Below are 23620 nucleotides of genomic sequence, written 5' to 3'. Positions count from 1 at the left end.
TGATATTTATTTCCACAAATGCACAGTAGTTAACCAGACCATGATAACAGACATAGTATCAATCAATCAAATAATCTTTATTCGGTTTCAGATATTAAAACCATGAAAGCGCGTGTTAAAAACTTGTGGGACACCCCCGCGCCGCACGGCCACCAGCTGCTGCGTGTGCCCCTTTGCCCTGCCACTTCTCCTCGCTGCCGCTGACCACGCCCCCTCCGGCGTGGTCCGTGATCGCCTGCCGGCTCTCCTGATACTGTTGCTAGTTGTTGTTTTTGCCCTGTTTTTGCCCCCATTTGTGCCTGTATTTTTATTAAGTTTGTTGTGCCTGTGTTTACGTTTCCTTCCTGTTTGTCCGCCTACCTCGCCGCCCTCCGCTCTCCCTTCCCGCCACCGCCGCTTTCCCCGCCCCTTTTTCTCTTCTGTACCCTCCCCGCTCCCGCCTCCCAGCTGCTCCGCCCACCCGCGCACTTCGCCTTAAATGGCGACCGTGCGAACGTGCAGCGGTCACGCGCAGCGGGCGCGCCGATTGTGCGCCGAAGGCGCGCCAAAGGTAAGCCCGTCTGCGCCCGTCCGCGACCGGATCGCGACCAGCGCCAGGACCCCTGGCCCACGAAGACCCCGATCGACCCGCCTGTCGTACTCCTCCGCCACCCTCATCGCACTCAACACCGTCCGACTCCCAGAATGCCACCAAGCCACTCCACGACGCACCCACGGACCTTTCTGCTGCCACGCCTGCAAATTCACCTGCATCCGGACCTGCCTCGCACCAGCACCCGCCAAGCCGAACACCAGCAGCACCCACTTCAAGTGCATCCTGCTCAACACCCGCTCCATCCACAGACACGCCATCAAACTCTGGAACCTTCTAGACGCCACAGCCCCTGACGTTGCCTTCCTCACGGGGACCTGGATGAATGCCTCTTCAGCTCCCGACATCGCCATCGCTATCCCAGAGGGCTACAAGATCGTCCGGAGGGACCGCAACGCCAACCAGATGGGAGGAGGCATCGCCATCATCCACAGGAACACCATCCGTCTCACGACCAGCACCGACAACACCCTGACCAGCGCCGAACACCTGCATTTCCAGATCCACACCAACCCGAACACCACCCTCAGAGGCACCCTGATCTACCGACCTCCGGGACCACGCACACAATTCAGCGAGGACATCGCCGACTTCGTCAGCCCGCATGCCCTCCCCTCCGCTGACTACATCCTCCTGGGGGACCTCAACTTCCATCTGGAGAACAACAACGACCGCAACACCAGCACCCTGCTCGACAACCTCGCCAATCTTGGACTCAAGCAACTGGTGTCCACCCCCACCCACCTCGCCGGACACACACTCGACGCAGTCTTCTCTTCCAGCACAGACATCGACTTCAGCCACGCCACAGAGCTTCAATGGACGGACCACAGCTGCGTCCACTTCACCTTCAAGAGAACGACGACCCACCACCACCAGCAACAGGCCGCCCGCAGAAGCTGGAACAAGATCACAGCAGACCAGCTCGCCACCTCCCTGAGCCAGCACCCTCCTGTCAGCTCAGCGAACCCCAGCCAGGCCGCCGACAACCTCACGAAGTGGATCAGCATCTGCGCGGACGAGCTCGCCCCGCTGAGGACCCCGCCCAGCAGACCCGGCAGCAAGAAAGCCCCGTGGTTCACCGACGAACTCAAGAGCTCCAAGAAGAACTGCCGAGCCCTCGAGAAAGTCTGGAGAAGGGAACCTACACCGGACAACAGGACCTCCTTCAAGCTTGCCACCCGGAAGCACCACCAGCTGATCCGCGCCGCCAAGAAAACAGCATTCAAGGACAGGTTGGACAACAACGCACACAACTGCAAGGAACTCTTCAACATCGTGAAAGAGCTTTCCAACCCCAGCGCAGGAAACAACGACATCACCCCATCGCAAGACCTCTGCAACTCCCTCGCTTCATACTTCCACAACAAGATCGCGGACATACACAACAGCTTCAACAACCAACCAACGCACACCATGACCGAACAACCACCCCCCACCACCACTCTCCACGCCTGGACCCCGATCAGCACCGAAGACACCATCCGCACGATGAACTCCATCCACTCCGGATCACCGACCGACCCCTGCCCTCACCACGTCTTCAACAAGGCCGACGCTGTCATCGCACCCCACCTGCGAGACATCATCAACACATCCTTCAACACCGCCACCTTCCCTGAGAGCTGGAAGCACGCCGAACTCAGCGCTCTACTCAAGAAACCAACAGCGGACCCCACCGAACTCAAGAACTACCGCCCCATCTCGCTCCTCCCGTTTCCAGCCAAAGTCATCGAGAAGACCGTCAACAAGCAGATGGCCGCCTTCCTCGAGACGAATGGATCCCTCGACCCCTCACAGTCCGGCTTCCGAGCCAATCACAGCACCGAGACCGCCCTCATCGCCGCCACCGATGACATCCGAGCCCTGATGGACAATGGAGAAACAGCGGCCCTCATCCTCCTAGACCTCTCCGCGGCATTCGACACTGTCTGCCACCGCACCCTAGTACAGCGCCTCAGCAACATCGGAATCCAGGACAAGGCGCTGGAATGGATCATCTCCTTCCTCGACGGAGGAACACAGAGAGTCCGCCTACCACCGTACAAGTCAGAGGCCTCCGAAGTCATCTGTGGCGTCCCTCAAGGATCATCTCTGAGCCCCACCCTCTTCAACGTCTACATGAGCCCCCTCGCGGCCATCGCACGCAAACACAACCTCAGCATAATCTCCTACGCCGACGACACCCAGCTGATCCTCTCCCTGACCAACGACCCCGCCTCCGCCAGAGCCAACCTGCACGAAGGGATGAAAGAGGTAGCCGAGTGGATGACGACCAGCCGCCTGAAACTGAACTCTGACAAGACGGAGGTCCTCATCCTCGGCTCTTCACCCTCCGCCTTAGACGACTTCTGGTGGCCTCCCGCCCTGGGCACCGCACCCAAACCGACAGACCATGCACGCAACCTGGGCTTCATCCTGGACTCCTCCCTCTCCATGACCAGGCAAGTCAACAACGTCTCCTCGGCGTGCTTCAACATCCTACGCATGCTACGGAAGATCTTCTGGTGGATCCCCACCGAGACCAGGAAGACCGTCACCCAGGCCCTCGTCACCAGCCGACTGGACTACGGCAACGCCCTCTACGCCGGTACCACCGCCAAGCTCCAGAAGAGACTCCAGCGGATCCAGAACGCCTCAGCCAGACTCATCCTCGACATCCCACGAACCAGCCACATCTCCGGACATCTGAGAGACCTTCACTGGCTCCCCGTCAACAAAAGAATCACCTTCCGCCTCCTCACCCACGCACACAAAGCCCTACACGACCAAGGCCCGAGCTACCTCAACAGCCGGATCAACTTCTACGCTCCCAAACGCCACCTCCGATCAGCCAACCACGCCCTCGCCGCCGTCCCCCGCATCCGAAGAGCGACTACAGGAGGAAGGTCCTTCTCCTACCTGGCCGCCAAGACCTGGAACTCCCTCCCGACCGACCTGCGCCTGACCCAAGACCACCTCTCCTTCAGGAAGAAGCTTAAGACCTGGCTGTTCGAGCAGTAGCGGCCCCCCCCCCCAGCGCCTTGAGACCCTACGGGTATGTAGCGCGCTCTATAAGTGTCATTGATTGATTGATTGATTGATTGAACAATAACATCTGATAATCAACAATCCTCACAGGGATCAACCAGCATTTAAAAATAACTTGTAACAGTGGAAATGCTACTGTACCAATAAAACAATTCAATCAAGATCAATACAGTAAAACACAGCTCTGCGGAGATGACATACAGAAGAGTAAAACCATATAAATACATGATACCATGGAAGGGATGGAGGGAGCAAGCGGACGCAGTAAGTAAGCATTGGGCCGCTTGCAAAAGCCTTTGGGGGTTTTCAGGGTTGAAGTAGAATCGTGTGGGACATAGTGAGAATGTTTGTTTTTATAGTTTTTAAAGCAATTTTAATCTTTAACTCTGCACTTTATTTCGTATTTCACTTGCACTATTTGTACCCTGCTCCTACCTGACTGCAGCTCTCAGGGGGCCAGTCCGCTGCTGTTTTTTACTTGATTGATGTGGAGAGAGTTTACTCATTAGGTTCTGTGCCAACATCACTTCCAGATAGCTGCCATCTTGAATGAGGTGATGGTCTAGCCTACCGCAGCACAGCAGTCCACCGCTTGAGATAGCCCAAACCTGGGCGCGCAGAGGATGCCCACAGATGGCGTGCCAAAGGTGCACCAAAGGCAAGCCTGTCTGCACCCGTCAGCGCACGGAACACGCTCAGCGTCAGCCACACTGTCAGTTTTGGGTCTGAAGACCACTCTCTGAACCCTACTATAACTATAGCCGTAATATTCTTATGCCGCTCCATGGGGGTGGTACGTTGTGCTCTGATTCGCACATTGATCCCCACCTGATTCAGGGAAGTGAGATGTGCTCAAAATGTGGCCTTACTGCCAAGATTACCTTACCATCTAAATATACCCACACTACTTATAAGGGACACACAAAAACAAAAGGTCTTTAATATTCTCATTAATGTCAGATCTTTAAATAAGGATGCTATTGCTTTTCAATAACTCCTGTAATCAAACCAGATTGAAATCGCCTTTGTTACAGAGACTTAGGCTGACGCCTCCTCAGACCCAAATCTCATAATGGCTCTACCATTAGGGTATAAAATTTATAAATTAGATCTGGAAGGGAAAAAAGGCGGGGTCATTGCCATTATTCTTAAATCTGGTTTTAAGTCAGCTATTAAAACAAACTTGGATATTAAGGACTGTGAATCGCTTAATTTTAAAGTTGAACTGTATTGCCAACACTCTTTTAGTGGGATCCTACTTTATCGACCGCCTAATCCCAAGGTCGCTTTTTTGGCAACCTAGGCACTCTTTTAGCTCGCAAAGCAGAGCACCACAAATTTACAGTGCTAGGAGACTTTAACTCTCATTTGGAAAAAAATGCTGAACCTGAGACCAAAACCCTTTTAGATCAAATGGATAGTGTGAAATTGTGCAACTGATGAAGGGATCAACTCACAGAGGTGGACACTGTTTAGATGGTATCTTCTCAGACAATCCTTCTCTTAGCTGGACCGGAGTCTTGCCCATGCTCTGGTCTGATCACCAGGCAATGCTATTTGACATACTACTGCTGCACAAAAAACATTTTAAAACCCTTAGAGAACCCTATGTCATCTGCCCTTGGAAGAAAGTTAAGGTTAACTCCCTTAACCCTATTCTATTGGAAACCTTACCGGACCTGTCCCCTGACTCCGATCTGGCTGCAGTTCAATATCACGATTGGCTTGACTCGACCATGCCGCAACTAGCGCCCCCCAAACAGTGCCTCCGACCCAAGAGGTTTCCATCAGAACCCTGGCTCAATGATACACTGAAAGGCCATAAACAACTCTGTTGCAAATCAGAGAGAAAGTGGAGACTTGAAAATAATGTAAAGACTAGATTTGAAGGGGGCGCTAGAGGGCGCACTGTGGGATGGCTGCTCTTTAGGATAGCTCCGCCGAGTAGGAGGCTACTAGCGACTAATTCAGCGAATGGAGGCAATGTGACCCGAAAATAATGCCAGATATAGATGTCGGAAGGTGTTGAGCATAAGATACTGGCAGCGCTGCTGTTTATGGGTGCTCAAAAAGATAATAAACTGCTGAAATCGGAAGAACCGAGCATGGCCTCTGGTGAACTCAAAATGGTGGTGCCCTAGCGAGACGAGGATCATACTGATATCGAGACTGAAGCGAAATGGTGATTGGACATCGGACAAGTCTCCGTGAGTACCTGCACTCGGATTTGCACTATCTATACTACTAGTATAAAGAGAGAACAGAAACCTTTTGGCAAGGTAAACTCGGGAACCACAGCGCCAATCCACACACCCAATACAATGTTGGAATCCTCAGGGTGTGTAGATGGACATAGGCGACATAAAATAAAAATAAAAAGTAAATTCAAAAATTTAAATTTAAAAACCAAGTAGTCCCCTAAAACTAGCGCTGGCCGCGACGTAGCGCTGACCGCGACCTAGACGTGCGTGATGATGACAGGCGGGGAGGAGCGCTGACAAGCGGCGAGGAGTGGCGGTGAAGTCCGGAGCGCGGGGAGGAGCGGCGGCTCAGGTAAGGCAAAGGCGAGGCGGGAGGCGGTCTGGGCAATGTCGGGGCAGGCGGGGGCCCGGGAGTGGCAGTGAAGTCCGGAGCGGGGCTCAGGTAAGGCAGAGGCGGGAGGCGGGTGGGAGGCGGGCGGGAGGTGGTCTAGGCAATGTCGGGGTGGGTGGGGGCCCGGGCGGGAGTGCACAAAAGCTGAAAATGCTGCCCCCAGCCCCCTTCAGCCCCGGCTGCTAGTTGTATATAAAACTACGGCAGCCACGCAACTACATGAGCAAACCTTGCTGCATAGGGAACAATACATGAATGCGACGCAACCGTCTCTGTTGGTGCTGCATGTATCCGGAGGTGGCGGGCGGATTATTTCCACAATTAATATTGAATGTGCTATAAGAGGTACCACCAAACTTAATGCTTGAAAAAACCTCATTGCGCTGCCCATTGAACTAATACGTGACCACACGACTTCATATATAACTGTCTTGGTCCTGGAGCACAGCGCGCTAAAACGAAAGAAAAAAGGCGATGCCTCGATGGAAGGGAGTTTGCTCTGAGCACTGGGTGTAGAACATATGCTGTGAATAAGCCGCTCTCATGAGTAGGAGGTATTGGTGCGATCTCCTGAGCTCTGTGTACCCCGGTTTTGGCGCAGTGCAATCGGACCTCATGAATCATTTGCTACAGGCATGCTTGTGTGTCATACATTGTGCACTGACATTTTGGGCATGCCCAGGATGGCTTAAAATGGCGGACAGACGGGACCACGCAATCCTCAATGGGCGTCATTAAGCGTAATGCCTCACAAAATGGCGACTACCTATGCCACTCATGCCCACTACATGCTCTGGTGTCCATATTCTGTGCACTCTGGAAACTTGGGATGCAACGCCCTGTAAGGGCACATAACACTAGCGCTGCCTGCCTGCAGGACCACAAATTGACAACGTCTCAGCGCTGCTGCTGAAGGTGCACCTATAAATAATGACTCATTGCGCGCACTCTGTTAAGAGCTAGAGGGAAAGCGATCTGCAGACACGTGTATCCCACTGACTGACTGCACAAGGACAGAATCTGTTTAGACTACCACCCAATACTGCATCAGTGACTATCTCGGGTGCCCATATGTGAGGTGGTATGTGACTCTGCCCCAGGGGATGCGATCTACCCTCATCTAAGCGTGCCGGTTGCAGCGGGGATACCAAAGCCGCTTGTGTAGTGCAGTACTTGCGCTCTTCCAAAGCACGGTGCGCATTGCTGGGTCGGGAAATCCAATTAGAGGGACAAAAGAAGCACAGCCCTAGAGTTTCAAATTGTAACTGCGAAGTTGCTGCACCGAAATCAGATACAGCCAAGGACCTGTGCGCTGTTTACACTTTTTATTCGATATAACAACCAGTCTTCATGGGTAAGCCTGACGCGCAGCAATGCAAATTGACTTTTTGAAAAAAAAAAGGCTGCAAAAACCTCGATGGCAGCATCAGACGAGGAGCCAGATACTGATGCGGGGTGCAATGCTGGCATGGAAGGGGTGTTACAAGCCATTCAGAAAAGGCTCCAGGATATAAACGGAAAGCTGGATACAATCGCCTTAAGAGTTGATAACATGGCTGCAAAACTGGATAAACATGGTGAGCGATTAGTTGAAGCTGAGACGCAGATTTCTGCAGTAAAAGATGAGTCCCATGGTACAGCCACGAGATGCAAAGAAATGGGAAAAACGTTGGACATCATTAAGAACAAGGCAGAAGATTTGGAAGCATGCTCTCGCAGGAATAATGTTCGAATAGCTGGTGTTCCGGAGTCCACCAACACAGGCAAAATGGAAACGTATATTAAAGACCTGATCCGCAATATATTTGGCACAGAGAAGCTCTCATCTGTTTTCCTGATTGAAAGAGCGCATAGATCTCTGGCCCGAGGCCTAAACTGGGGACTCCCCCAAGATCCATAATAGCAAGAGTTCTAAATTATAGGGATTGTGATGCAATTCTCAGGATGGCCCGGGAAAAACAGACGGTAACTTATCAAGGCAACAACCTGGAATTTTATCCGGATTTTACAATGACAGTCCAGCTGGCGAGGAAAGAGTTCAACCCCATGAAAAAGAAACTGTGAGACATGGGGATAGAATACGCCAGGCTCTATCCGGCTAGACTGAAGGTTACCCATGAGGGACAGGCCACTATATTACAAACACCAAAGGCCACGCAGGAATATCTAAAAAAACTCAGATCTAGGAGAAGACCACGAAATAGAGATGAACAGCACCAAGACTTAGAGTAACTGGCCTAGCTATCGACAACACGGTATACTGCTTTCCTATGAAGAGATTGCTACGTGGATATGCTGATGCTGTGCAAAGGCATCGTTAGCGGATGGGTGCCTTCCTGTGCATCACAGCGCCTCCGTGGAGGCCGGTACTGCATTGTTTGGATGTGGTGCCTCTTCCAGCTGCGGGGCACGGCTGCATAGCGGTTGCATACAGAGACAAGTGGATGTGGCTGTTGCGGGGGGTATACACACCCTTTGAACTGCAGTCCCAAAGGTGTCTACATTGAAGAGACTGATAAGTATATGTTGCCGCATAATGCCTAACCTTAAAACTGTATCATGTATGATGTACTATGAACTGATGATACTATCTAAGCTGAGCGACAGAGGCTCGCACTAGAAGTTATGGCTATATCTGTGCTCATACTTGTGTTCTATGAATTGAGTCACTGTCTGAAATTACACACCATGCTTGCCCACATCCATTAACTTGGATGGAGTTGTGTGATCTCGGTGGACCACCCCGGGCGGGTGTACCCCATCACAAGTTAAGTTTCATTACCAATATTCAGGGGATCATGTCTTTGGCATAGTTGGGTTGGTGAAGTGGGTGGGGGGTGGCGGGTGATAAGTAGGGAGAGTTTTTGTTTTGGACCAATGCACTTTAGAGACATTGCTATGTCACAAACTTATGCTAAACCAGGAGATAACTATAGAGGTTTTCTGGAAGCTATAGACTGGAAGTACTATGAGTGTCATGCATGTTCAGGTATAATGAGTAAATCTGTTGATGTCTACTGAATCCCTGCGCTCAAAGAAACTATCCTTGTTAACTTGGAACATAAGGGGGTTGAACAATCCAAAAAAGATACGCCAAGTCTTTGCATATTTAGACCGACACAAGATAGATATTGCTCTCCTACAGGAGACCCATTTGGCACCAACAGATACCGGTAGTGTGGGTCGACGCTGGGCAGAATCCGTACACAGATCCTCATACTCCTCGTATGCTAGGGGGGTTTTGATATTGATCAAAAAAGGTTTACAATTCCATATAGACAATACGGAGTCTGATACACTGAGACGCTATGTAAAAATAAATTTCTATAGCGATTTGGGTAGGAAAATATGTGCTTTACCTGATGTCCTGATCATTTGGGGTGGTGATTTCAACATTGCACTCCAGAACGCCACGGATAGATCAGGGATGACAACTGAAATACATAGGCAAGCTCTGGGTAAGCTGAAAAATATTATGGCTATCCACAGACTAACTGATATCTGAAGGTTTCTGCACCCAGAAGCTCTAGAAGCAACACATGTCTCACTGGCAAATAAGAGTTGGTCCCACATTGACCATTGGTTGGTCTCAGAAGACGTCATGTTATGGACCAATTCTTTGCGACATTTAGCTAGGACATTGTCAGATCACAATCCGGTCATGCTGACTATCACAATCCCTCACTACACACCACCCCCATACAGTTGGAGATTTAATACAAAGGCACTGTTAGACCCAGTATACACGGACACAATTAGGCGGGCTATCACAGATTATTTTTACCTTAACCAGCCAAGCACGGAAGACCCGGGGCACTTGTGGGAGGCATTTAAAGCTAAAATCAGAGGTACATGTATAAGCACCACTGCAGGTATACTAAAAGATATCAGGAGACAACTGGCACAGCGTGAAGAAAAGCTGCGCATGTTGGAACTAGAATATGGGCGCACTGGTTATACCAAGATATTAGGAGATATAAGAACTATACTGACGGAATATGAAACTTATGCTGAGGACGAGATTAGATATGTAACGAAAAGACAGATAGCACGCTCATATGGGGAAAGCGGAAGGCCAGGTAAAGCGTTAGCTGCCAAAATTTGCTCTGGACATGCACCACAGGTAGTGAAGGCAATCAGGGATAAGAACGGGGACTTAAAGCATGACACACAGGACATACTGCATGAATTTGTGACCACATAGGTTGATTATACACCACACAACATTCTGTGAGTACAGAGGACATTCTGACGTACCTGGCGGATGTTACCATAGCGTGGTTATCTGATGCACAGAGAAACTATTTGGCATTACCAATTACGGTGGAAGAGGTGACCGAAGTTATCAAGTCACTACCCAATGGGAAAGCACCAGGTCCAGACGGATTTACTTGTGAATTGTACAAAACGTTTGTGAATCAATTGGCACCCCACTTAGTGGAGCTATATGGAGATGCACATGAGAAACAGTTATTAGCGCTGTCACTGCGTGAGGCCATGTTGATCACACTGTTAAAACCCAACAAAGACCCGAAGTTCTGTGACTCATATAGACCACTGTCTTTAATAAATGTAGATACAAAAATCTTAGCTAAAATATTGGCCACCAGACTTCAGCCCTTGCTGTCTGGTCTCATTAAGCCGGATCAATCTGGATTTATTCCTGCCTGCTCCACAGCCCATAATACTAGAACCTTGTTTGCACTGTCCCACTACCTGCGCTCCTCTACCAAAGCAGCAGCGATACTTTTGGATGCTGCTACAGCATTTGACTCAATAGAATGGGGTTATTTACAAACGGTCTTGATAAGAACGGGCTTCCCCCAGATTTTCCTTCAATGGGTAAAATTGCTGTGCACGGCTCCATTGGCCCGTATCAAGGTTAATAACTACATCTCAGACCCCATACACATCACTAGAGGGACGAGACAGAAATGTCCGCTGTCGCCTTTACTATTCGCGATAGTGCTCGAACCACTAGCGTGCAAAATTAGACAAAATCATCATTACTCCACATTGCAATTTCCGCAGAGACCACTGCATGTTTCTCTTTATGCGGACGACATGATGTTGCATGTCCGAGATCCAGATATCCATTTGAAACCCCTCCTCTGGGAATACATTAAGTTTGGACAGTATTCTGGCCTGAAAATAAACTGGGCCATGTCAGTAATTATACCTTTAACAGACACTACGACCCCTCATGCCACAGATTATCCACTTTTATGGCAAGATGATCCGATTAAATATTTATTGAGTATGGTTCCATCGAGACCCAGAGGTGGTGATCAGAACAAATTACCATAGAGCGATTGATGCACTAGAGGGGAAGATAGAACGATGGATTCAACTACCTTTGTCGCTAGCAGACAGATTAGCTTTTGTAAAAATGGTGGTTTTGCCAAAATTACTATATTTATTTAATAACGTCCCGATAAAGCCCCCAGCGGAAGTCTTTCGCAGAATTTCCTCAACGGTACTTAAGCTGATATGGGCGGGGAAACACGCTCGAATTAAACTGTGTAATATGACGTTACCATACTCACAAGGGGGATTTCGGGTACCAGATTTTTTACTCTATTATTTATGTGCACAGGTGCAATACGCCCATTTCTGGTATCAAAGGCCTCCTTTCATCTCACATGTTGCAATTGAGGAAGGGGATGCAGCACTGATTCCAATAGGTGCCATCATAACACACAAGCATAGCCCATTACATCGTAAGGACATAAACACCATTGACTCCACCAATACAGCGTGGCGTATGATAGGTGGCAAAGCAAATAAGTTACCCCTGTACGCCCCATCCTTACCACTGCATAATCATCCAGAATTATCTGTAACTCATGAAGGGGTGGGTATGAAACTTTTGCACCAGGTAGGCATAGACACGATGGGAGATCTGTATTGTGATGGGATGTTTAGAAAACTAGATTTAACATACATTAGTAACCAAACGCTGCTGTTTCAGTTTACCTACCATCGCCTGCAGAGTGCAGTTAAGAAATTATACCCCTCTTATCCCACAGAACCACCGCCACTCCATGTGTTGCAATTACTTATTACAACCCCAGGTAGCCAACACATGGTGTCTAAACTTTACACTAAATTGCAGGTAGAGATCGCGTCCACAGCGAGTGAAGCACTGGGGAGGTGGAATGATCGTTTGGGGACACCATTGTCAGAGGAGGCATGGTTCACTGCATGCTCACTGACCAGCTTGCTCACACCTAATGGAAATCTGCGAATTTTGCATTATAAATACCTGCATCAAACCTATTACACTCCGATGAGGCTCTGCAGGTATGGTTTAAGAACTGAGTCCAAATGCAGTAGGTGTAGGGCGGATAATGCAGATTTCTTGCATCTAGCATGGTTGTGCGTACCTGTAGCTAACTACTGGGCAGAGGTGACCAGGGTATTAGGCGAAATGCTGGCTGTTGAGATTGATTGCTCCATACGTACATGTTTGCTGGGACTGGTGACAAATGTACGTGAAATGAAGAAAATATTTTGTGTGATAGCACTATTAATGGCTAAGCGCCAGGTGTGCTTTGTTGGGGTAGCAAGCAAGCCCCAAAAATCAAGAGGTGGTTGACAGAACAGGCATATTGCAAAGACACTTTGAACCCCTATGAAGAAGAGCTACCAACAAGATCGAAACCCAAAGACTACTGCCATTTTCTAGTTACGTATCTGCAAATGCACCAAGTGGACTAAAGATATATGATTGCTTTGTTGTTGTATGTATACCTCCAAAACTCCAGATATGCAACAGTTTGGACATGGGATGTTGTTATGCAGCGGTCTATTGATTTGTACTTTCATATGTTTGCACATTGTATGTCTTTGAAATGCAAATAAATAAAATAAAAATGTTTTTTTTAAAAAGACTAGATTGGAAAATAAGACATGTCTCCAGACATAGAAGAAATTCATTCTCAGGGAAAAGGCTTTGTATTTTGCCAGGGAAATCACAGCGGCCTACAATTGTCCTAAAGCTCTGTCCACCACAGTAAAAAAACTTTCAAAGCTACCGAATGCACCTGACATTAATATCAGCCAAGAATTCTGCAACCCTCTTGCAGATTCCTTTTAGCATGAAGTTAAGTCTGTCTTTGACTTGTTTGGTCAACAGGATAATCACTTAGTCAAGACACCAGCCCTACTTTATAAGTTGCAAGCAGTCCCTCAGAACTTAACACAAGACTCCTCTGAACCAATCATTCTGACTCTTTCGTTTTTCTCTATGCTAACAGTATAACAAATCGCTAAACTTATTGCGACAACTAAATCAGGCTCCCCTTCAGGCCCATGCCTGCCTAAAATCCTGCACACCTAGCCTGAAATTTTTGCCATCCCATTAACGACGATCTTTAATACAATGTTCTTAACTGAGTTTTTTCCAATTGAATGGAAGAAAGCCTCTGTTCTTCCATTAATAAAAAAAGAATGAACTTAGATGCCAAGGAGACTAATAATCACAGGCCGATATCTAGACTCCCGTTCCTTGCAAAAGTTATAAAAAAGGCAGTGAATTCCGAACTCTCGGTTTTTATCAATGATAACACCATCCTGGATTCTTCCCAGTTTGGCTTTCGTGCTGAGCACTGAGTTGTCCCTTAGCACTGCCACTGAGGAGCTTAGGCTGGAACTTGACTGTGGTGGAACACAGCTCTGATCCTTCTGGACCTGTAGGCAAGCCTTTGATATGGTTAATCGCGGGCTGCTGGGGGAGCCGCTGACTTCCACCGGGATCATTGGAAAGGTGCTGTCCCTGTTGGGCTCCTTCCTATCGGAGCGTTCCCAGGAGGTTGCCATGGGAACCATTGTATCAGCTCCCTTCACACTGCCTTGTGGTTCCCCAGCCCAATGCTCTTTAACCTTCACGTTACCCCTCTTGCTAGCCTAATAAGAAGCTATGGATTTACCCTGGTGTTGTACGCAGATGCCACTCAGATGATCGTCTCAGTATGCAATCCAGTCAATCAGACAGCTGCTAGGTTTCATGATTGTATGAACCATATAGCCAACTGGATGTCAGATAATTGCCTGAAGTTAAACTCAGCTAAGACAGAAGTTCTGTTGCAGGGGAACAATCCAACTTTTGGACAGATAACTGGTGGCTAGTCCAACTTGACGCCTTGCCCAAACCAGTGGTCAAAGCCAAAAACCTAGGAGTAATTTTTGACACCAAGCTCTCCTTTGAGGCACAAATCAATTCGGCTACCTCAGCATGTTTTTTCATCTAGAAAATGCTGAGGAAAATCCTTCATGTAATACCCATGGACCTAAGGAAGACGGTGGTGACAGTGCCAATATCCACAAGACTGGACTACTGTAATGCTCTTTTTTCTAGTGCCCCTAAGCGTAACATTAATAAACATCAGACGGTACAGAATGCCGCAGCAAGAGCATTGCTGGGCAACTCCAAATATTACTCAGTCTCAACTAAGCGTGGGCGTAAAATCCGTTTCGTTTGGGAAATTTTGGCAATTTTACGGTCCGCCAATCCCGCCACTTTGCCCAAAAATACGCAAATTCGCAAGCTGGCGGATTTTTTTCTTGGTCAAGCTTGAAAAATAGAATCTTGCGCGTGCGGCATTGACTTACCGGGATTCTGCGTTGAAAGAGTTGTTTACCTCCCTGTTTGCATGTGCTGCACCATTTTGGATCTTGCTGCGTGATCGCGCAAGAGCTTTTCGACCGCGAGTACGTCATTGCGGCCCACCATCTTGCACAGCAAGAGTTTGACAACGCGAGGACGTCATAAGGGCCCGCTATCACGCATAGCGGGAGTAAACAATTGCGAACACGTAGCTGCGGCGCGCAGTTGACTTCTGGCGGGAGATTTGAACAGCTCGTTTTCCCAAACTTGCAAAAATTGCAATTCTGCACAAGAAATCCACCGCAGGCAGCATAAACCTTCTGAAAATGATCATTTTGGTCAGAATAACTCCTCAGATTGACATTTGGCTGCACTTTTTTGTGCAAGGAGTCCATATTTGGGTGGGTGAGAGGAAGGAGGTGCCCCGGAGTCTCCAACTTCCTGTTCCTGTCCAGAAGGCTCCTCCCAGTGCTTTGTCCATGTCCTGGTCACTTTTCATTTGGATATGGAGCTGGAAGGATTACTTATCGTGGCTGCTGCTGGATATTTGTATTTGAGGACTTTTTGGACTTTGGAGTTTGGATCACTTTTGGATTTGAGATTTTACAAGTAAGTTGGTGTTGTTTGTTTGGGGCATTGCCGTTGCTGCAACTACAATTTTAAACTTTTTTCCAACTTTAAAAAAAATATATTGTTGGGTAGCCACAGTATCCAGTAGGCCCATGGTTAGTCATGGGTGCATGATACAACTGTTTCTGTGAGTTTTGTTGAACTTTAATCTCATTTATGTCATGGATTTGTAGCTCACTCTTAAAAATGTTTTTTTTTTATTTTTTATTTTGGGGTTGCCTGTAAAGCCTCACTAGCCAGTAGGCCCAGGAGTAGTGAGTGGTGCATGGACCAAGTCTTTCTATGGAGTGTCTTGAATTTAAACATCATTGAGGGCATGGATGGCATTGAATTGTGGTGATTTTTGTGTGTTTTTCGACTTTTTGGGGTGGTGTTGGGGCCTGGCCATGTGGGTGGGGGCCATTTTGAGGCCTGGTCCAGGCAGGGCCTGGCCATGCTGCTGAGGGTCAAGGGTCCATTTTGAAGCCAGGCTGTGTGCTCAGGCCTGCACCCAGTTTGCCTTGCCTTCACCCATTAGGCCCAGGGGTAGTGAGTGGTGCATGGACCTAAGTCTTTCTGTGGGGTGTCTTGAATTTAAACATCATTGAGGGCATGGATGGCATTGGATTGTGGTGATTTTGTGTGTGTTTTTCGACTTTTTGGGGTGGTGTTGGGGCCTGGCCATGTGAGTGGGGGCCATTTTGAGGCCTGGTCCAGGCAGGGCCTGGCCATGCTGCTGTGGGTCAAGGGTCCATTTTGAAGCCAGGCAGTGTGCTCAGGCCTGCACCCAGTTTGCCTTTCTTTCACCCATTATGCCCAGGGTAGTGAGTGGTGCATGGACCAAGTCTTTCTGTGGGGTGTCTTGAATTTAAACATCATTGAGGGCATGTATGGCATTGGATTGCGGTGATTTTTGTGTGTTTTTCGACTTTTGGGGGTGTTGTTGGGGCCTGGCCATGTGGGTGGGGGCCATTTTGAGACATGGTCCAGGGCCTGGCCATGTGGGTGGGGGTATAGGACCCATTTTGAAGCCAGGCAGTGTGCTCAGGCCTGCACCCACTTTGCCTTGCTTTCTCCCATTATGCCCAGGGGTAGTGAATGGTGCCTGCACTAAGTCTTTCTCTGGGGTGTCTTGAATTTAAACATCATTGAAGGCATGGATAGCATTGGATTGTGGAGATTTTTGTGTGTTTTTCGACTTTTTGGGGATGTTGTTGTGGCCTGGCAATGTGGATGGGGGGCATTTGGAGGCATGGTCCAGGCAGGGCCTTGCCATGTTGCTGAGTCAAGGGTCCATTTTGAAGCCAGGCAGTGTGCTCAGGCCTGCACCCAGTTTCCCTTGCTTTCACCCATTATGCCCAGGGGTGGTTCAGTGGTGCGTGGACCAAGTCTTTCTGTGGGGTGTCTTGAATTTAAACATCATTGAGGGCATGGATGGCATTGGATTGTGGTGATTTCTGTGTGTTTTTCGACTTTTTGGGGGTGTTGTTGTGGCCCTGCCATCTGGGTGGGGGCCATTTTGAGGCCTGGTGCAGGCAGGTCCTGGCCATGTTGCTGGGGGTCAAGGGTCCATTTTGAAGCCAGGTAGTTTGCTTTGTGCCATAGGCCTGCACCCAGTATGACTTGCTTTCATCCATTATGCCCAGGGGTACTCAGTGGTGCATGAAACAACCCTCTCTGTGTGGTCTCTCTTCTATTAATGTAAATATCCATTTTTATTACAAATACATTTGCAATTTTTATTTTTGGTCTTTCCATTTTTGGGTGTGTTGTAATAATAAATGCCTAGTTGCAAACTATTAATTGAAGCACGACATATGCAACATTTATTTAACTGATGTTCCTCTGGCTTTGTTTGCTTTTAGGTGCACAAAGACGAATCAGCCTCATCGTTCATCATCAGTGCTAGGAAGAAGTCCTGCTGCGGTGTGTGCAGCACAATGTCACATGTGGCCACAGACAACTCTGCAACTCATGCAACTGCGGCCTGCTGTTCTGACATCTGAAGAAGATGGCCCCAAAAAAAAGGTGCCTGCAGCTCATCTAGCAAGAAAGTTGCCAGTAAGGTGGAGCAGAAGAAGCAAGTGGCGCCACTTACCAAGGAAACAGGTGTGCCGACCGGCACATTTTTTGGGGAAAGAAAAACTACGCCTGCAGCAGCGGGGTCTGCCGGGGGCCAAGCTGGGAGCAGCACCTCTGCTTCATTGGGCTCAGTACCACCACCACGCCAAGTTAGGTCCAAGTCCATGAGTGCTGCAGAGGCAGCCACTTTACTTGTTCAATCACCATTGACCAGTGATGTTGGCTCATCGCAAGAAAGTAGCATCCAATCAACACAAGTTGTAACTCATCTGACGAGTGTTCAACAACCACAGTCGCAACAACAACCACAGGTGCAGCAAGTAGAAGCCCAAGTACATGTGCAAGGAGAGGCGCAAGGAGAGGTGCATGGAAAAGCGCAACTAGAGGTGCAGGGAGCAGCACAAGTTCCCACAATGCTTGTTCCTCCAGAAGTAGGGGCACATCAGGAAATCGACATTCAAGCCAAGGTATCATCTGAGGAAGCCACTCCTCCTGATGAGTCATTGTCTTCCAGATCCCCAGCAAGAAAAAGATCAAGGCACGGAGAGATACTACAAGTTCTTCTTCAAGCCCCCTTCTTTCTGATGACCTTGATGTCGACTGGAACCCACCACCAAATACAACAATGCATTCTGAGTCTGAGAGTGAGGCATGCCATGAGCCTACAAAGGTAGCTAAGTCTAAAAGGAAGGTTCCCGCAAGCTTTTGATTATGAGTGAGGACGACGAACAAGAAGAGGTGTATTCTGCTGAACAATCTGACGACGACCCAGTCATCACAGACATGACTCCAGCCCCAGCGGGCATGCAGCAAACAGACATTTTTACCCTATCCTAAAATGCTGCTGAACGGGATGTGGGTGGCGTGGAACTGGTACCACAACCAATGCAGTAACTAGTACACCAACACCACCTACAGCTTCCATATTTTCTCGTCAGAAGGTCCGGCAGGGACCTCCATCCAGCACGACCTCCACTACCTCAAGTAGTGGTGCTGTAATAAGTGCACAACACAGTAAATTTCATCAACGCCCATCCTCCACTTCATCTGGCATTGAAAGTGAAAGTAGCCCCTCCACCACCAGCAGACATTTCCAGTCCCCAGTTGGGACTTCTTTAGTGTTAGCAAAAAGCAGGAAAACATGGTCGTTTGTTCCATTTGTAATACGTATGTTAGTCGTGGTAAGCTTGGTACCAACTATGGCACCGGAGGCCAGAGAGGTCATCTAAAAAAACACCACCCTATCATTTGGGATGCGCACCTAATGAAGATCAAGGGAGCCAAAAGTACAACATATCCAAATGTATCCGTTGATATTGCATCTGATGATGATGCCGAGGGACCTATCGTGCAGGGGGGGGACTGAAGAAGTGACAGACATTTTTTTCAGGTACACCCAGTACCCCTGGCAACAGCACACCCTCTACCCCGGCAACATTTGTGAGGCAGACTAAGAGTCTGGGAGAGACACCAATGCGAAAAAGTGGGTGGGTTTTCTAGAATTTGTGGCAACAGTCTGCCCTAAATGGAAGGTTCCTAGCCGGTTCTATTTTGCCAGAGTGGTGGTTTCAGCACTACATGAAGATGTGCTGGAGGTGATTGGGGCAGCTTTGCAGAAGAGTGCTGTTCATACTATACACCTGACAACAGACATGTGGACCAGTTGCCAAGCCCTTGATTACATGGCATCACTGCACACTGGGTCTCCTTTTCAGGGGTTAGAGGAAAGATAAACGCAGGTGTAGACGAGGACACAATTTTTCATTCTACTCAGAAACATGCAACAGTAGCCATGTTTTCCATGGAGAAATCTCATACTGCATTAAACAATAATGTAGTTAAGGCCATGAATTAGGGTGGCTATTTCAGAGTGCCGTGTTTGGTGCACTGTATAAACCTGGTTGCGCAAGATTTCTTGAAAAAAGGAATTACAGTCAGCAAGTTACTGACCACCTGCCGAAGAATCTGCACACATTTCAGCCATTCTTTTAAGGCCTGGAAGGAGTTGAGGCGCATGCAACATGAACGTAGACTGCCAGTCAAAGGACTCATCCAGGAGGTGGTAACACGTTGGAACTCAACCTTCTACATGCTTGAGCGTCTGTCTGAGGAGTGGGTGGTAATCAATCAGTATGTGTTTGGACTGGGTTCTACTATGAAAGACAAGTGGCTAGAGTTGGAGGAATGGAAGCTAGTTAAAAGCCTGACAGACATGCTTCGTCCTTTTGAGATCTTCACGCGTGAAGTCAGCAGGGAGGACTGTACTTTGGGCAAAGCTATCCCATTGATGCGCATGCTAGAGCACCAACTTAAGGCGGTGTCTTCAACGTTCAAAGATGATACTGACAAGCAAGACGCATATCAGTTGGCGGAGATCTTATTAAGCCGCCTAGTTGGCAATCAAAGGCTTAAAAACATAAATACAGAACAACATTACATTTGTGCCACTATTCTGGATCCACAGTACAAAAAGGCAGTGGCCAGCAAAGCATTCATTCCTTTTGATGAAGCAGATATTACAAAGTACAAACATTGGCTAGCTGTGTCAGCCACTCGGTTCGAAAAAGAGCGGCAGAAAATTGAAGGAAGCTGCAGTAGTAGTACTGAATCAGCAGGCCATCCGGCGTCAAGGTCCACTTCTGAATCTGTGGCCGAAGTGAGTCACTTTCCCTCTCAGCCGTTAACGACACCAGCAACCGTATCATCATCCTCACCTGCACCAGGCCCAGCCATAATATTGACAGAAGCAGATTGGCTAACTCAGCAAGGGTTTGTTCATTCCAGAGATGCAAAGGCCACAGAACAAAGTACGCAAAGTGGAGGAACCCTGGAGAACCTTGAGTCGATGGTGCAGGCCTATCTGGATGACCCAACAGAGGTCTTTGTTAATCAAAACCCATTTGTATATTGGTATGGGAAAAGGCATCTATGGCGACAGATCACCAACCTGGCTATAAATTACTTGTCTTGCCCACTCGCAAGCGTGTCTTCTGAACATATTTTCAGTGCTGATGGTGGCATTGTAACCTCAAAAAGGAGACGCCTCTCGTCCAAAAATGTGGAGAGATTAACAATGATCAAGATGAAGCAGCACTTCATACCACCAGATTACAAAATACGTGAATGCACGGCGGAAGAAGCGGACACCGACTTAGATGACGGAAGTCCTTCTCTGTTACCTGACCTACTCCCGTCTTAATTCGCAGAGTTTGAGGACGAGCTCTACTTCCCTGACACCGAGCCCTGAAAATGACTTACTTTCTTTTTCGTCCTTCTTCACTTTTATTCCTGTGTGTCTTTCTTTGTTTTGCAACTTTTACCACGACAAAACTTTAATCACCTAATCACAACAACAAGCCCATCAGCAGAACTGTCTTCACTTATTTCCTTATTGATTTGAAGATGCTGCAGTCTGCATTCCTCAGGTTCACAAGTTCACAAGAACTCAGTCATGCTCCTCTATCCTCGTCCTCCAGACTCCCCCTATCCATTTCCCTCAAAGCAGATGGCTGGATTCCGCACAATGAAGAAAGAGCTTTGTCTTCGTAGACGAGTCCCCTCAAGTGGGACTGGAATTACTGAGTCCACATTAATGATGGCTGACACAGTTATTTCTGAAATTGACAGGAGAGGCTGCCCTGTGGGACTTCACTGCCAGAAGAAGATGCAGACAAAAAAGTGGAACAGGTAATGAATGAATAATGAGAAGATGGCATGCAGTGGACAGCAATGGCTGTCTGGCTCTGATGGAAGCAATTGCTGATGGTTTGTTGTGCATGAAATGAATCTCTTCTGTTATTATTTATTCTTTTACACACTTAACCCATTCAGCATGGCGCAAATTCCTACGCTGTGCTGAACGTTCCATTGGGCCTATGGAACCATGACAGAACGGTTCCGTCATGAGCACAGGCCAACGGACGCTCATGATGGAACCGTTCCGTCATGAGCATGGAAGGGGTTAAAGAAACTCAAGTCTACTATGCTTTTTTGTACCTTGTTTAATTCATATTGTACTTCAACTGCAGGGCCCACTATGTTGCTTTTTCCAATATGTTAAATGTCCTTGGACTCACTGTTTGCCAATATACCATGATAATTGATGATGAGTGTTGATGATCAAAGTTAACTAATATATATTTTTTCTTTACAGTCACTCGCTGGGATGGATGGCTCATCATCGTCGGTTTACGGAAGAAGTATGTCTAATTCCTGAGTGGCAAACAGGTAAACCAGTCAACAACAACTACTACAGCAGAACTACATGTTTGTCTAGTCGTGGTGGAGTGGTCGAGCCAGTGTAGTGTTGTTATGACATGTTAGATAATTGAGAGAGACCCCTTAACACGCCAGGGGAATAGGATACTCGCAAGCAGTGAAGAAACAGGGGAATCTCTTGGCGGACAGAACTAGACCATTAGCCCATGTATTAGCACAGGTCTCTAACACATATAGTATGCGAACAGAAATTTTTTGTTAAAAACAAGGGGGATTTTTCACTTTTTATTTTTGTTAAAAAAACATTTCATACAGAATACAATTTTTTTATAAATCAACAAATTATACTTTCATTAAAAACATATACAGTGCTCTCACCTCCATATTCAACTAAAATTCATAGGTTTACAATTAATACACAATAATATAGGCTTAAAATTAGTTGTCATACAAATCAATTAGATAAAATAAAGAAAGAGAAAAGGGGAGAGACAGACACAGACAGTACTGTTTGTCATGAAGGTTGCACATCTAACCAGACCAATGTTAGAGCTATATCCTGGATCGGCTTAATTAATCTTGTCTGCAGGATAAGCTTAGTCCCGTAATTGTGCAGATGTGAGCGTTGACGCGTTTCGATGGCTTTTAACAGTAATGTATCATCTTTTTCAAGACTGTATGATGGGTCTCTCTTAGTAAAGGGTACTGGTTGGTTACCACTTTGATCAAATCCTTATTTCATATTAATTTTCTGCACTTCTCTGGATTCTATGTAGTTTATGTGATGACATCCTAATGTACGTTAAAGAGCTTAAGATCTGCTCCTGCTTGCATATGCAAACCGCTTCTGCATGTATGCTCTATTCTTATTTTAAAAACCAGACTAACATTTGGTCCGTTGTTGTTTTCACTCAGGTTGTTCAATTCCCCGGCCCCTCCGATATCATAAGAAGCTCCCGTCTGATGGCCCTGGCTTACTCTTCGAATTCCAGGTCAGCTGAAATATACTTGGGGTGAATATAGAAATCTGTCCTTAGTCCTTTCCGATTCGTATGGTTACTGGGACCACTATTTTCCACACCCAAAACTACTCTGCTCCAAGCTGCCTTTGCCGGAAATTATGACAGGCAGAGTCCAGACAGCAGTGCATGTAAAATTGGGGCTATGTTGCAGTTGCTGCATACCATTAGATATGCTGCAAAGATGAAAAAAAACAGAACACAATCACAGCCTCCTAGAGATGGCTGGGCAGGCCTCTGCGAGGTAGCAGTATAGTATGTTTTTGGGGGTCTGTTTTCGGGAGGGTTGTTTAGGGCGTTCCTGGTGTTTGGGGGGGTTGGGGGGTCTTGGAGCACTTCTGGGCATGCCTAATTTTGGTTGCAAGTGGTTTGAAGAAAATCCATGGTGGGAAAGGGGAGTTAAGGCCTACTTGCAGAGCGTGCTTGGATTGATTTTGGAAGTAGGCCTGAAATGTTTCAAGTGTCACATTTTCCATTTTTGCTTTTTGCCTGTTTGGGGGTGTTCTACTTTTTTGCGGGTGGGTTCAGGTGTCAGGAGGCAATGCTGGGAAGGTCTAATATCGGAATCAAGTGGTTTGGAGAAAATCCATGGTGAAATTTTCTTTCAATTTTTGTCACTTTGGTGTTTTCGGGGGGCTGTTTGGTGGGGTTCCTGGTGTTTGGGGGGGGTTGGGGAGTCTTGGACCACTGCTGGGCATGCCAAATTTTAATTGCAAGTAGTTTGAAGAAAATCCATGGTGGGAAAGGGGGGATTTGGCCTAAATGCAGAATGCATTTGGCACTATTTTTAACTTAGGGCTCGTTAGGGTTAGCAGTATTGAATGTGTTTGGGGGCGTTCTAGATTTTTGCGACTGGGTTCTGGGGTCTTG

The 23620-nt window shown here is 47.7% G+C and overlaps 1 pseudogene; it reads left to right on the top strand.

Moving 5' to 3' along the window:
• The first annotated feature begins 19551 nt into the window (after positions 1-19551).
• On the top strand, positions 19552-20760 carry LOC147731538 (putative protein ZBED10P; annotated as a pseudogene).
• Positions 20761-23620: the final 2860 nt, after the last annotated feature.

Source organism: Lissotriton vulgaris, chromosome 2_1, assembly GCF_964263255.1.
Source record: "Lissotriton vulgaris chromosome 2_1, aLisVul1.2, whole genome shotgun sequence".
Taxonomy (NCBI): Eukaryota; Metazoa; Chordata; class Amphibia; order Caudata; family Salamandridae; genus Lissotriton; species Lissotriton vulgaris.
The sequence above is the reverse complement of the archived record's forward strand: the minus strand, read 5'-3'. Positions and strand labels throughout refer to the sequence as shown.